Genomic DNA, 16388 nt, shown 5'->3' with positions numbered 1-16388 from the left:
CCCACCCCCCTACAGTTAGAAACACATACTGTATGAGGTCACACTTAACCACTAGGGGGCGATGAAGGGGTTAACTCCCAAACTGCAATTGTCATTTTTACAGTAAACAATTAGCTGGATTCACGTAGGGCGGCGTATTTTTGTATCGTATTTAGGCTACGCCACCGTAAGTCAGAGAGGCAAGTGCTGTATTCACAAAGCACTTTCCTCCTAAGTTACGGCAGTGTAGCGTAAATGGGCCGGCGTAAGCGCGCCTAATTCAAATTGTGAAGAGGTGGGCGTGTTTTATGTAAATAAACCATGACCCGACGTGATTGACGTTTTTAACGAACGGCGCATGCGCCGTCCGTGGACATATCCCAGTGTGCATTGCTCCAAAGTACGCCGCAAGGACTTATTGGTTTCGACGTGAACGTAAATTACGTCCAGCCCCATTCACAGATGACTTACGCAAACTACGTAAAATTTTCAAAATTCAACGCGGGAACGACGTCCATTCTTAACATTGGCTAGGCCAGCTTTTTGTTCGACTAACTTTACGCCTGAAAGCACCTTACTGTACGTACACGGCGTATCTTTACTGCGACAGGCAAGCGTACGTTCGTGAATAGGCGTATCTCGCTGATTTACGCATTCTAGGCTTAATCAGCGTTCACGCCCCTAGCGGCCGGCGGAACTAGACAGCTAAGATACGACGGCGCAGGCCGTCGTATCTTAGCTACATTTAAGTGTATCTCAATTTGAGAATACACTTAAATGTACGACGGCTTAGATTCAGAGTTACAACGGCGTATCTACTGATACCAGCTTAACTCTTTCTGAATCTAGCTATATGCATTTTTATAGCATTTCTTGCTGTGAAAATGACAATTGTCCCAAAAATTTGTCAAAATTGTCCGATGTGTCCGCCATAATGTCGCGGTCACGAAAAAAAAAAAATCGCTGATTGACACCATTAGTAGTAAAAAAAAAAATATTAATAAATTGCAATAAAACTATCCCCTATTTTGTAAAAACACTATAAATTTTGCGCAAACCAATCGATAAACGCTTATTGCGATTTTTTTTTACCAAAAATAGGTAGAAGAACACGTATCGGCCTAAACTGATATATATATAATTTTTGGGGGATATTTATTATAGCAAAAAAGGAAAAAAAAATTGTATTTTTTTTCAAAATTGTCGCTCTATTTTTGTTTATAGCACAAAAACTAAAAACCGCAGAGGTGATCAAATACCACCAAAAGAAAGCTCTATTTGTGGGAAAAAAAGGACGCCAATTTTGTTTGGGAGCCACGTCGCACGTCCACGCAATAGTCAGTTAAATCAACGCAGTGCCGAATCGCAAAAACTGGCCAGGTCCTTTACCTGCATTTTGGTCCGGGTCTTAAGTGGTTAAAAAAGTACCAGTTGAAAATTACAAACAGATTCTACTTAACAAACCTACAGTCCCTGTCTTGTTTGCACCGCCTGTATACTGCTGTTCAAAGTATATAGGGCCAAAGGGGCTTGTAATGACCTGGGGGGGAGGGGGGGGCGGGGAAACCCATGCTATTTTTCTCTGTTTTTTATCCTAATTGCAGGGACCAAACATTACATTAAAGCCGCAAGCAGTCTTAAATTACTTTTTTCTTATAGTAATCTCATTTTGTGCAAGGACAGTTCTAAACACGTGTCACTACTATAGACACCCAGCAAGTACGATATTTAAAGGAATTTTTCATTTTTTTTTTACTTTAAGCATCATTAAAATCGCTGCTCCAGAAAAAACGACCGTTTTTAAAACTTCTTTTTCCATTGATACATGTTCCCTGGGGCAATACCCAGGTCCCCAAACCCGTTTTCCGACAATAACTTGCACATTAGGCTTTAACCGCTTCCTTACTGGGCACATATACCCCTTCCTGACCAGGTGAAATTTCAGCTTGTGGCACTGCGTCACTTTAACTGACAATTGCGCGGTCGTGCGACGTGGCTCCCAAACAAAATTGACGTCCTTTTTTCCCCACAAATAGAGCTTTCTTTTGGTGGTATTTGATCGCCTCTGCGTTTTTTTTTTGCGCTATAAACAAAAATAGAGCGACAATTTTGAAAAAAAAAACAATATTTTTTACTTGTTGCTATAATAAATAGCCCAATTTTTTTTAAAAAACATTTTTTTTCTCAGTCTAGGCGATACGTATTCTTCTACATATTTTTTGAAAAAAAATAAAAATCGCAAGAAGCGTCTGGTTTGCGCAAAAGTGATTGCGCTTACAAAATAGGGGACAGAATTATTATTATTTTGTATTCTTTTTTTTTACTACTTATGGCGGCGATCAGCATTTTTTTCGTGACTGCAACGTTATGGCGACGTTATGGCGGACACATTGGACACATTTTTGGCGCCATTCACATTTATACAGCGATCAGTGCTATAAATATGCACTAATTACTGTATAAATGTGACTGGCATTGAAGGGTTAACACTAGGGGGTGAGGAAGGGGTTAAATGTGTACCCTAAATTGTGTTCTAACTGTAGGTGGAGGGGGGTGACTGGGGGAGGTGACCGATCTGTGTCCCTATGTACAAGGTCTCCTCTCTCCCCTGACATTACGTGGAGCTCTGTGTTTACACACAGAGCTCCACGTCTTGTCCCTGTAGCCGCCGATCGCGAGTCCCTGGCGGACATCACGGCCGCCAGGTACTCGCATCGGCATCTCATTGATGCGGCGAGCACGCGCGCGCCGCCGGACGTGCGCGCGCCCGCCCCGCTGGATGCGCGCACAGGCCGTCTTTTTACAGCCTGTTAGAGATTGACAACCACCCCGCGGCCGTATAAAGTCGTACGGCCGTCGGGTAGTGGTTAAAATGAGCACTTTTGAATTCGAACGTTCGAGTCCAATTGACGTCAATGGGGTTCTAAATGTTCGCGCGAACGTTCGGTCCGTTCGAAGGTTCTGGTGCGAACCGAACGGGAGGTGTTCAGCTCATCCCTATCCAAGATCACCCCTTCTATCGCATTTTCCTCTGTTGCGCACTGGGGCAAAGACTTTCCGGATCCAGAGCTAATTGACAAACTGTTGCAGGAATACAACAAAGTCCTCCAATTGATACCTTGTGAATATTGGAGGGAAACGCAAATGAAAATACTGCACCGCGCTTACAGTATATTACTTTCCTCATGGACAAAAGCAACCTCCAGTCATTCGTTTGCCCTCTCGGCAACCAGCCAAAACCCACTTTAACACACTGCTTCTGGTCATGTTCATTCATCTCCTCTTTCTGGGAACAAATCATATCCTTCATACAGTGTATTACCCTGCTGCATCTCCCAAAACACCCACTGCTTCTGATCTTTGGATACTGGGACAAGAATCTTCTGACTTGGTCTTCCAATACTAATCATCATCACAAAGAGTGGATCCTCATTATTCCTATTAGGTAAAGTCATGGGGAAAGAATACAGTGGTGATCGCCATGTAGTCAAACATATTGTCTCAGCTGAGAATCTGTTCATGGACCCTCCATGGCCTCATCCGGGACAAGCATGAGAACAACAAACCGGAATAAAAAGTTTATGGCCACAGGTTAGAGTGGATCATAAGAATCCCAGGACCTCAATTATCCTTCATAGACGGTTGCCCATTCAGAGTAGCTAAGAGTCTATCATAATTGCAGGCATAGCTGATCTAACTGGGAGAATCCGGTCATTAGGCTGCATACTCACTCAGAGATGCGTGACCTGAAAGGTGTAGAGCGTGGGGTGGGAGTCCCCATTTGTGAGCCCCCTCCATGTCCGTGCCTCATTTTCTTGGACACTTGCTTGTCAGTTGTGGCGAACGGAGAGCCGGGTGGACTTCTAACTGGGGGTGGCAAAGAGAATTCCTGGTACCAGTCAGGGAGTTCAATCAACTCCAAGTTTAAGGCTTCACAGAATCCAGGAAGCTCAGCAGGGGAACGTAAAACACGTTGCTTCCCAGAGACTGTGACTACCAAAGCAAAGGGGAAGCGCCACGTGTATCTGATGTCTCTATCTGAGCTTGTCCAGTAGAGGACGCAGAGCTCTACGATTTTTCAATGTAATCTGCAAGAGATCTTGGTAAAGCATAATATGTGCACCATTAAACACAATTTGGTCGTTCCTCCTTGCCTTTCTCATGATGTCCTCTTTGAGTGGGTAACTCTGTAGGCAGCAAATGATATCCCTTGGGGGAGCACTGTCTGGACCTCTAGCCCTGAGAGCTCTATGTGCTCTAACAAAGTCTATAGCCAAGTTGATTGTCGAGGTCCTCTAAATGGCGATTCATCTCAATAAAATGTAATGCGTATGTATCTGCCACTTTCTCTAACCTATGCAGCGCTCTGTCCCTCTGCTTCCCTCTCACTTCCACCACCTCCATCTTGTCCGAGAGGACAAACAAGTTAGATTTTAAGTCTGTGATAGCTGCAGAGAACGTGGCTTTTATGTCTGCTGCAAAGCCAGACATGTCTGCATAGGTAAGTGGTTTGTTGGAGCGTGCTCGACTCCTACCTGAGTCCTCTATGGCAGATTGTGAGTCCTCGCTGAAGTCTTCTTCTTCAACCTGAGACCGCGCCATTTTGTGTCCCGCCACATTGCCTCGATCTGCCGACTTGATTCTGAACAGGTTGGGGATGCTCCTGGCAGAAGGTGCTACTGAACCTCGGCAGGATCTGGTGTGTGGGGTCTGGTGTGTCAGCTTGCCCATTTCCAGGGCCAAACAATCAGATTAACGGGCTGGCGGCTGTGTCTTTCACGGAGCTCCGTTAGTGCGCTTGCATTCCAGCCGCACACTAGGCCATTCCCCCTGCTACTTAATGCAAACAATATGAAGCAACTGTTTATTTTTCCAAAGTAGCTGTCCGCACCATGCTGGGACACTACAGTCTCTTCTATTCTAGAAATGGAGGACACTAGGCAATCAAGCAGAGGAGGAACCAACAGGGGACAAGGGCTATGATAAACATGTATGAGCATGGAGGGACAGCAGGGGTTAAGTTACCTTGCTGCAATTCAGCTGGTAAAACATCCTGCAGGGGGCACTTGGATGGCCGCTCTGTAGGTTCTCTGGCAACAGGAGCCTGCATTGGAGGTATGGCTTGGACTGGCTGGGCACTGCCCACAACTTCTCCTGTGGCTATGCCTTGCTGGAGATTTTAAGAGAGCATGCTTGGGCCTGCCACTGCTCCGTAGGATCGGGGGTACGGGACAGGTCTCTTACTGCCTCTTCAGCCCCCAGAGATGCTGGGAATTCCAGAGCATGACTGTGCCCAAGTCTGTGGGCGCGTGTGTCTGGTTTTCAGGGAGAGGATCCTCTAGATGGCTGTCCGATGCTCCCTGAAGCACGTCTGAGCCTTCTCCACCTTCTTTCCACTGTTCTTCCTCTGCGCTGGCCATGGCCAGGCAGCGGGAAATCCAATCTTCTTCTCCGGTGCTCTCTGCTTGCTCCAGGAGTCTTCTAAAGAGATCTTCATAGCAAACCCACAGGATCAAAGTCCAATGTCCAACAAGCAGCATGAAGCCCAGGCTGCTGCTGCCTTACATACTGGTCAGCTTTGTTCCAGAAGGTTCATGGTCACCGTCTTCACCTAAGCCACTTAGTGGTACTAAAGGTTACGTTTTTTTTAAAATAACAAACATGTCATACTAACCTCCGCTTTGCAGTTCGTTTTTGCATAGAGTGGCCTCTGATCGTCCTCTTCTGGGGTCCCAAGGTGGCTCTCACAGCTCCTCCCTGCAATAGATAACCCCCCTCTGGGAATCTCTATCCCGAGAGGGTTACCTTTTGGGCACGCTCCCATGTCATAGCCCTCCGGTGGCTGAGTCATTGGAATTGATTGACAGCAGCCAATGGCTGCTATCTATCCAATGAAGAGCCGACAAGCCACGGTGAAAGCTACGTGGGATTGAAATTTGGGGCGCAGGTAAGAAAAACGGGGGCTGGGGGGCTATGCACAGCAAGGTGTTTTTTCACCTTAATGCATAGGATGCATTAAGTTGAAAAAACACAAGGGCTTACAACCCCTTTAAGTAACATCTGCCAAGGTAGCCTTGCAAATTTAAAGGGGCAGAAACATTATTATAACTTTAATAACTAGCAATGCATTATTTTACCAGTAGGCAGGGAAGCCATAAATTGCACCCCCTTATGCCAATCTCATCCAATCTTCAAAGGCACTAAAAAGATAAAAAATAGCTACCATAACGCAATACTGTACACTCACTTCTAAAATCTGACCTCAGAAAAAATGGCACTCATAAGCACATAAAGCAAAAAAATCAAGCTTATCCAATACCTACAGAAGTGTATACATCAGAACCGCTAGTGCTGGTGTGAATAAAATGTCTCACCTAGTCCGTGATTGCATTTCTGGATTGCCGTCTGACATAATTTTCAGTTGTCCTGCAGCTACCCCTTTGTGTGTTTTGTCCTTACGACTTAATTTTCTCAGAATTTTTGGTTAATTTGATTACAAGGTAACCAGGTAAGCAGCAAGTATTTATAAAAAAAAAAAAAACACTATTTTGAGAGGCACATGTATTTTTCCTGTTGCTTTTATGTTTTTGATTTGAAGCAAATAAAACATGTATTTTTTTTTTCTTTCTAGAACAGAGAATATTTAATTACTTTATCCTGGTTAGGGAACTTGTTTTCCTAACCTCCTAACCCAGTTTTAGAGTCAGTTTTAGTATTTCCCCAACAGAAGCACAGAAAAAAAATGTATCAGACATTTTAAAGGATATATGCATTTGCACAGACATTGCACTTACCTTTTTGTGACAAACCCCCACCCCACAGTAACCCAACCCCCTCACACTAGATACACACCTAAATGTTATGGCCTGTTGCAATAATAACATATTTCAAAGAAGTCATCGTTGAACTGGCTGCACCATGGATTCCAGCCTTAGGCTGGGTTCACACTACTACACTACTTTCATCCTACTTTTCTCTGCTACACTGGTCCTACATTTATCCTACATTGGTCCTACATCCATCCTACTTTCATGAACAGGATACTACTTTGGTCCGACTTCAATGATATTCAATGGGCCTGAAGTAGGATCAATGTAGGACCAAAAGTAGTACAGGGAGCATTTTCAAAGTCGGACCGACTTGTGTAGGACGCTACAAGACGCTCTCATAGGGAAACATTGAACACAGAGCAAAGTAGGATGAAAGTAGTGTAGTAGTGTGAACCCAGCCTGAGGCAATATTTCCAAAAGTAAAAAAAAAAAGAAGTGTTGGTTTTTGCAAGATCCCATATACATTTTTTTTTGCTTAGCTAAAAAAAAAAAACGAGTTTAATCTCTTAAACCTTTTTCACTTCAAAGTAATTTACTGCTGTAGTGAGGCTGGGTTCACATTACTACACTACTTTCATCCTACTTTGCTCTGCTACATCGGTCCTACATTTATCCTACTTTCATGAACAGGATACTACTTTGATCCTACTTCAACCCATTGAATATCATTGAAGTCGGACCAATGTAGGACCAAAAGTAGTACAGGGAGCATTTTCAAAGTCGGACCGACTTGTGTAGGACCAGTTAAGACAGTTCTCATAGGGAAACATTGATTTTCACACGTCATGCTACATGAGGCTCCCAATGTAGGACCGTTTGTTGGACAAGTGTGAACCCAGCCTAATGGTTGAATGGAACTGCAACTGCTCTGCCTGAGCCTCCATTCTGACAAGAAGTGCCATTACATGTGACTCAAGTGGTCAATATACAAGATAACAATGCACATTCTTAGCTTTGGGGAGCATAAATGTCTACAAAATATACACCTAATCCAGACAGGGACACTGGGCCAAATCCTCAAAGGAGATACGCAGGCGGAACTGCTGTTCAGCCTGCGTATCCCTGTGCCTATCTTTGGATCTGATCCTCAAAAGGATTTTTCCAAAGATAGGCAGCAAATCTGACATCTGTAAGACACTTACACTGTCAGATCTTAAGATGCAGTACCGCATCCGCCGCTGGGGGCATTTCGAGTCGAAATGCCGGTTTGCGTATGCAAATGAGTACTTAGGCAGATCCACAAAGCTTTTTAGCTTTGTGTTTTCTGTGTAAGTTACGTTTTGCATGCGTAAAATTAGGGATGCTTTTACAAGGTGTAAACTGTTTATACCTTGTAAAAACATACCTTTTTTTCGATTGCCGCTATTTTTTTTAAATTTCAAATTTTATTTTTCGCCGCGTAACTTTTTTTTTACCAGACGCAACTTTATTGTCCCGTCGCAATCCACAAAGCAAGACGTAACGTAATTTCGCGCGCTGCCCGTCGGGAAAAATGACGTCACACGCATGCGCAGAATGTCCGGCGCGTGAGCGCGCCTCATTTAAATTGTCATCGCCCCCTGGATGAGAAGACCGCCTTGCGACGGAGGCACTTCAGTTACACAGCCGAAAATTTCTAGGTAAGTGCTTTGTGGATCGGGCACTTAGGTAGAAATTTTCCGCCAGTGTAACTTAACTGCTGAAAGTTAAGTTAGGCAGGTTTTTTGTGGATTTGCCCCACTGTTCTTGCATATAAATTAGATGTTTGTTTCCCCAAAATATAATTGATCCTATTAATTTTCTAAATGTCAAACAGATTAATGCATTATTCCTTTTATTTTCAGCTTATTAGAGAATGCAAGGGTGAAACCCCCATATGCCTGACATAAAATGTTACATTACATATAAAATGATTCTGCTATGCGATTATCTCTTACCTTTTTATTAACATGTGAATTGGCTCTAAAAGATCAATTACATATCTGAACACAATCTGAAAGCTATTTTGGCACAGAAATGCAATAAATAGCTTATACATTTGTGTAAAAAGGTATTGCTGAATAAGAGTGGTATGAGAACACTCAATGTAATAGAATTGGCTATATTTAATTCCCATAATCTCATAGAAAGTTCAAAAAATTAACTATCCACATCTGTTCACTTCAGGCAGCAGAAAACATCCTTTTTTTTCCGTCCTAATTGTATCATGTGTATTTGTTTCTTTCTGGTGTTATTTTAATATTATGGAAAGGGAACATCTTTACCTGTCTGGGGCTGTATAATTTTTCCAATTTTGCTTAATACCCTTCTAGTTTTATAACAACCTGTTATCCTGTAGGGATGAGCTTCGAGTTCGAGTCGAACTCATGTTCATCTCGAACATCGTCTGTTCGGTTGTTCGCCGAATTGCGAACATTATGGGGCGTTCGCGCCAAATCCGAGTGGCGTGTTGTGGCCCATAATTCACATGCGTCATTGAAGTGCATTGCTGGTTGATTGGCCAAGCATGCACTATGACCCGCATGCTTTGGCCAATCACAGCGCTGTAAGAATGGAGAGCCATAATTGGCCAAAGGCAGGGTGGCTTTGGCCAATTATGGCTCAGAGGGTTTAGTACACGCCCCACAATATATAAGAACTCCTGCGTGGCGACCTTGTGCAGTGTGTTCCGGGTGCTGAGAGAGATAGAGACAGTGGGCTAGATTCAGAGAGAATTTACGCCGGTGTATCTATAGATATGCCGCGTAAATTCAAATCTGCGCCGGCGTATCTTCTTTCTGTATTCAGAAAGCAAGATACGCCAACATTAGCCTAAGATACGACTGGCATAAGTCTCTTATGCCGTCGTATCTTAGGGTGCATTCTCACGCTGGCCGCTAGGTGGCGCTCCCGTCGTTTTCGGCGTAGATTATGCAAATTACCTAGTTATGCCGATTCACAAACGTACGTGCGCCCGGCGGTAGTTTTTTACGTCGTTTGCACAAGTCGTTTTCAGCGTAACGTTGCTCCTGCTATTAGGTGGCGCAGCCAATGTTAAGTATGGACGTCTTTCCTGCTTCGAAATTTTAATTGTTTGCGTCGTTTGCGTAAGTCGTTCGCGAATAGGGCTGGACGTAATTTACGTTCACGTCGAAACCAATGACGTCCTTGCGACGTCATTTGAAGCAATGCACACTGGGATATGTACACGGACGGCGCATGCGCTGTTCGTAAATCACGTCAAGTCATCACATATTAGCATAAAACACGCCCCCTTCCACATTTGAATTACGCGGGCTTATGCCGGCCCCATTTACGCTACGCCGCCGCAACTTACGGAGCAAGTGCTTTGTGAATACTGCACTTGCTCCTGTAACTTGCGGCGGCGTAGCGTAAATACGATACGCTGCGCCACCCTTAGATTGCACGCCCCTACCTGAATCTAGCCCAGTGTCATTTCATTTGAGTTAGATAGAGCAGGCAGGCGAGTCAGTTAGCTGCAATTACAGTGTATGCAGTACTGTAAATATATGCATCCCAGGTATTGTGTGTATGCTGTAGACACCCCCCAGGCACGATATTTAAAGGAATATTTCACTTTTATTTTTTCACTTTAAGCATCATTAAAATCACTGCTCCCGAAAAAACTGCAGTTTTTGCATTGATACATGTACCCTGGGGCAGGACCCTGGTCCCCAAACACTTTTTAAGGACAATAACTTGCATATTAGCCTTCACAATTTGCACTTTTGATTTCTGACGTTCAAGTCCTATAGACTTTAACGGGGTTCGAAAGTTTGCGCAAACTTACAGTCCAGTCAAATGTTCTGATGCGAACCGAACCGGGGGGTGGTCGGCTCATCCCTTCTATTCTGTATCATGTATCTTGTGACCTGCATCTGTACCTGAACCCCCCTGTGTCCCTGTTCCCTTTTAGCCTGATCTTATTCATCTTCTCCCTCTCCTGTCCTGTCCTTGTTCATCTGCTGTGTATGACCCTGGCCTGACTAACGTTGTGATTCCGGAATTTGACCTTTGTTATTTACTGATCTTCTATGTATGACCCTGGCCTGGATAATGTGTATGATCTTGGTACTTCCCTTTGGCTGTATATAATTATCTGTTGTCTGTGGGTTTCTGTTGGTTGATCACTGTTTGTATTTGGGGTGTTTCCTTATTACTACTTATCTTAATAAACTTTATATTATTCACTTTTAATTGAATAGCATTGAGCGGGTCATAGCATTGTACCATTCGTTCCAAGGTTCCCAGATTTTATTAATCTCGGTATATTTATCCAACCCCGAGGCAAATAATTGTTCATACGTGCCGTGAGTATTAATTATTTGAATAAATTCAGGGAGTTTAGGCTGTGGAGAGGTCTTCCAATGTCTGACCAAGGCAAGTCTAGCAGCCAAAAGGACGTGGGACAACAGTATCCTCAATTGATAGGGGACCAGATCTATACCCAAGGACAGTAGCGCCAACCCCGGGGATAGGACCAGATTAATTTTAAGGACCCATGCTATAAGGTCTTGGATCAACTGCCAGTATTGTGTTATAGCGGGAAAAGACCACAGAATATGAAACAACTTACTGGTTTCCCCACAGTCCCTCTAGCACCTAGAAGATAACCCCTGAGAAAACCTGGACAGTCTATATGGGGTAAGATACCATCTCAGTAAGATCTTTTGGAATAATTCCCAGAGATTAACACAGCCCATCGGACTTTTGTCCTTCAGACCAAAGTTTTAGAACTTGCTTTGAAATCGAACCGATGGACGGCTGACTATCGGTCAAAACCGATGGTTAGTACACTAAAGCATTGGTTCAAAACACGCGCATGCTCAGAATCAAGTCGACGCATGCTTGGAAGCATTGAACTTCGTTTTTTCAGCACGTTGTGTGCTTTACGTCACCGCGTTCTGACCCGATCGGTTTTTGAACTGATGGTCTGTATGCACATCAGACCATCAGTCTGCTTCAGCGGTGAACCGATGAAAACGGTCCGTCGGACCATTCTCATCGGATGGATCGACCGTGCGTACGCGGCCTAATACCTAAGTAAGAGATACCTTTTTCTTTCCACGTAAAGGAAAACCTTGTACTAAGGGTATGTTTAGTTTGAGCAGGAACTCCCAGTCCTAGAATATGCAATTTGGTTTCATTGACCTTGTAATTAGGGTTGAGCGAACCCAAACTGTAAAGTTCGGGTTCGGTACAGACTTTGTTTTTTTTTTGGACCCGGACAATTTGCTGAAAGTTCGGGTTCGGGTCCGGTGTTTGGCAATGTAATGGCGGGCTGCAGGGCAGCCAATCACCATTTGTTTTGCTACTGTGACTAAGAAGCCATCACAGCCATGCCTACTAATGGCATGGCTGTGATTGGCCAGTGCAGCATGTGACCCAGACTCTATATAAGCTAGAGAGACATAGCACAGCTCGTCACTCTGCTTTAGATAGGGTAGGGAAAGGCTGCTGCTGATCTGATCTGAGGGAGATATTTAGTTAGGAGTCAGACTGTCCTGCTACAGAAATCATATTACACCAGCGCTGCATAGGTTCCCGTGAGATACTCTGCATTAGATACTTTAGGAAAATGTTCCAGATTGTTCTTATAGGGAGAGAAATATATAGGAGTCAATTATTTCCCTACTTGCCCTGCTCTTACCAACATGTTGCTGCCATTTGCCGCCCTCTAGCCCTTTCCATTAGTTTTTTAGAGACATTTTAGAAGTCAAAAGTCTGGGTCCCCAATGACTTCAATGGGGCTCAGGGTCAAGTTCGGGTCCTGAACCCGGACTTTTTTCCGAAGTTCGACCGAACCCGTCGAACCTGAACATCCAGGTGTCCGCTCAACTCTACTTGTAATATGACACTGACGTAAATAATTGCAACGATTGGTGGACCGAAGCCAGAGAGGATTCAACATTGGTGAGCATCAAAATTATGTCACCCGCAAAGAGGCTTATGGTATGTTTTGAGCCTCCGACCGTGAAACCACTTATCTGGGGGTGAGAGCGTATATAAGTTGCCAAAGGCTCCATAAGGAGATTAAATATAAGAGGGGAGAGTGGGCACCCCTGGTGGGTCCCATTGGATATGTTGAATGACTTGGACAGCATCCCCAATATATACACCTGGGCCGAGAGAGTTGTGTAAAGTGCCATAATAGCCGAGTATATTCTGTCTTTAAACCCAAACTTGGAGAGCACTCTGGCCAAGTACTCCCAATGGATTCTATCAAAAGCAAGGAGCAGAGGAGGCGTTTTTGTTTTATTAGCCAAGTGCACAGTGTTAATTAGGCGCCTAGTTGCATCGGCTGTCTGTCGGTCCTTCGTGAACCCGGACTGGTCCAGGTGTATCAATGATGGCAAAAGGTCCACTAATCTATTGGCAAGGAGCCTGGCATAGAGCTTCTAATTATTGTTTTGCAGTGAAATGGGCCTGAAGTTTTGCGGCATGTCAGGATCCTTCCCAGGCTTCGGTAACGCCACTATCATAACTTTAAGCATCTCTGATGGAAAAAAGAACGAGGAGGCAGCTTGATTAAAAATATTTGCTAAATAGGAGACTAGATATAATTTGAACGCCTTATAATATTCTCCGGTGAAGCCATCAGGCCCAGGAGCTTTGTTATTAGGGAGGGAGTCTATGGCTTTAGCAATTTCAGCTTCTGAAAAGGGAGAATTTAAGTCCTCCAATTGAGCAGACAACACACGGGGAGGTTAATTTTAATCAAGAAAGTCTAAGATTATGGGTCCTGTAGGTTGAACCTTGGAGGGGTTGTCTTTTAATATATAGAGGGAGCTATAGTAGCAGCTGAACGTGTCAGCTATTGCTTGTGGGTGAAATAACTTATCTCGGGTGAAGGGATGAAGGACAAAGGGGAGTTTTGTTTTATGTCTCAACCCCCTAAGACGGTTGGCTAAGAGCTTCCCGGCCTTGTTGCCACTCACATAGTATGTCATTTTAAGGCGTTTGAAGGATTTTTCAAAGTTGTTGAGTAAAACCAAGCGGAGCCTACACCTGAGTTGCGTTAATCGGGCAGAGTCCAGTGGGGATGCATTTTGTTTATTTTAACCGGGGTGCGCCGAGTCAACAGCGGAGAGTGGCCAAGATAGAAGAAGACCCCCTTGGAGAGCGGAGAAGACCCCCCCGGAGAGCGGAGAGGACCCCCGAGAGCGGAAGAAGAAGCCCCCCTGCTAAAAGAGCTAAAGAAGACAGGGGGGGCCCCCGGAGCAGACTAATACATTATTTTAAAAACCATGTGTCGTGTGTTTATTAATTTTAACACTTTGCCTCCAGGTGAATGGGTAGGGGTACGATGTACCCCATATCCATTCACTTAGGGTGGGGGGCTGGTATCTGGGGGCCCCCTTATTTGAGGGGGCTCCCAGATTCCGATAAGCCCCCCGCCCGCAGACCCCGACAACCAACGGCCAGGGTTGTCGGGAAGAGGCCCTGTCCTTATCAACATGGGGACAGGGTGCTCTGGGGTGGGGGGCCCCGCAGTGCTGGTAGTTAAAGCTGGTATTTTGCGGCGTATAGATAGACTTGCCATGTTAAGTATGGCCGTCGTTCTCCCGTCAAAATTTGAAAGTTTTATTTTTTTTGCGTAAGTCGTCCGTGAATAGGGATGGAAGTAACTCACGTCCAAGTTAAAAAAATGACGTCCTAGCGACGTCATTTAGCGCAATGCACGGCGGGAAATTTTGGAACGACGCATGCGCAGTTCATTCGGCGCGGGGACGCTTCATTTAAATGAATCACGCCCCCCACCCGCCGATTTGAATTCCGCCGCCAGAAATACACTACGCCGCCGTAACTTAAGGCGCAAATTCTTTGAGGATTCGAAGATCCGCCAGGTAAGGTACGGCGGCGTAGCGTATCTCTGATACGCTGCGCCCATCTAATTATTGTGGATCTGGCCCAATACGTTAGTTGTTATAGAAAGGTCTACAAGAAAATTCTCATGTTTGATTTTGATGTATAGCCCAATACGTTGTATATGTGAAAAGAATGATTGTCACTGGATTTTCCCCTGACTCAGGTAATTCCTCATTTTTGGTGTCAACCATGTTTATCTTATTACTATTACCACATCTTCTTCGCCTTGTGATTTTCCCTGTGTCCTGGTGCCAAAACTTCATAACTATCAGCGTTTTTTACTACAATTACAATGGGTCTTAGGGTGATATCTCACAATGTCCAGGGCTTTAACTCACCTCACAAGAGAAAGAAAGCTTTTCGCCACTACAAGTGGTTGGGTGCCTTCCATTTGATCCCCCAAAAACTTTTGGTGTTTTGGACTACCACAGCCTGGGCTCCATTGGCTCACTTGCTGCTGCTCCTGGTTTTTGTTTTTGTGGTTGTTCTTTTTTAGTTCTCGGTATGCGGTCCTCAAGGTTTGCCATTTTCTCCTTGACTATGTTGCCTGTGCAGTCTGGAACACAAGTCTGCATGTATGTTGCTATCTCATCAAGTGCTGCCGTTCTCGGTAATTTATTTTTGTTTATGGCCAAAATAAATGGTTATTTGATTTACTGAAATACCTTGTCTATTGTGTTTTAATACTGTGGTGATTAGGCATGAAACATTTTAGCAAATAATATGTGTCATTTAGAAAGGACACCAACTCCTTGGGGGGGGGGGGGGTACATTTGGCGTACCAACTTGGGAAAACAAAAAAGGAAAAACACACGCCAAAATAAAATGGTGACATAACTTGACCAAAAAAAATTAAAAAAAAATGTGCAAGAAAAAACAATGGTGACATAAATTGCACAAAAAAAATAAAAAATAATAAATGCTAGAAAAAAAGAATGGTGACATAAATTGCACAACAAAAAAAATCAAAAAAAAAATGCAAGAAAAAAGAATGGTGACATAAATTGCACAACAAAAAAAAAATCAAAAAAAATGTGCAAGAAAAAAACAATGGTGACATAAATTGCACAAAAAAAAAAATGCTAGAAAAAAGAATGGTGACATAAATTGCACAACAAAAAAAAAATCTAAAAAAATGCAAGAAAAAAAGAATGGTGACATAAATTGCACCAAAAAAAAAAAAGGGAAAAAAAATTAAACATTAAATTCCAAACCAAAACATATACACATTGACATGTGGAGGAAAAAAAGAAAGTTCCAACATCTGGATAGATAGCATCAGCAAGAGAACGGGTTTATTCTAGCAAGAGAACGCAGAAAAAACAAGAGGCAATAAACGACACACTAGATATTTAAAAGGACAAATGTGCCATATCACAAACAAACGAGAGTTTTACCTGAACGAGTGCTCCCATCCCCTTATTTTGTCTGAGCATGCGCGTGGTTCTTATCCGCGGATAGTGTGTACTAACCAACGGATCTGTCCGTCGGATAGATTCGCAGCGGATAGATTTGTTTAGCATGTCAGCAAATATTCGATCTGCTGAAAAGCGAGTCGACGGATAAATATCCGCGGAAACAGATCCGCTGGAGTGTACACACCATAGGATCTATCCGCTGAAACCCATTTGCTGGGATTTATCCGCGGATGGATTCTATCGTGTGTACGGGGCCTTATCCATACATTCCTCAGCTCCATTCATTGGGCCATAGCATTTAATTGGCGCTCCA

Source organism: Rana temporaria, chromosome 3 (assembly GCF_905171775.1).
Source record: "Rana temporaria chromosome 3, aRanTem1.1, whole genome shotgun sequence".
NCBI lineage: Eukaryota > Metazoa > Chordata > Amphibia > Anura > Ranidae > Rana > Rana temporaria.
This window is presented reverse-complemented; position numbering follows the sequence as displayed.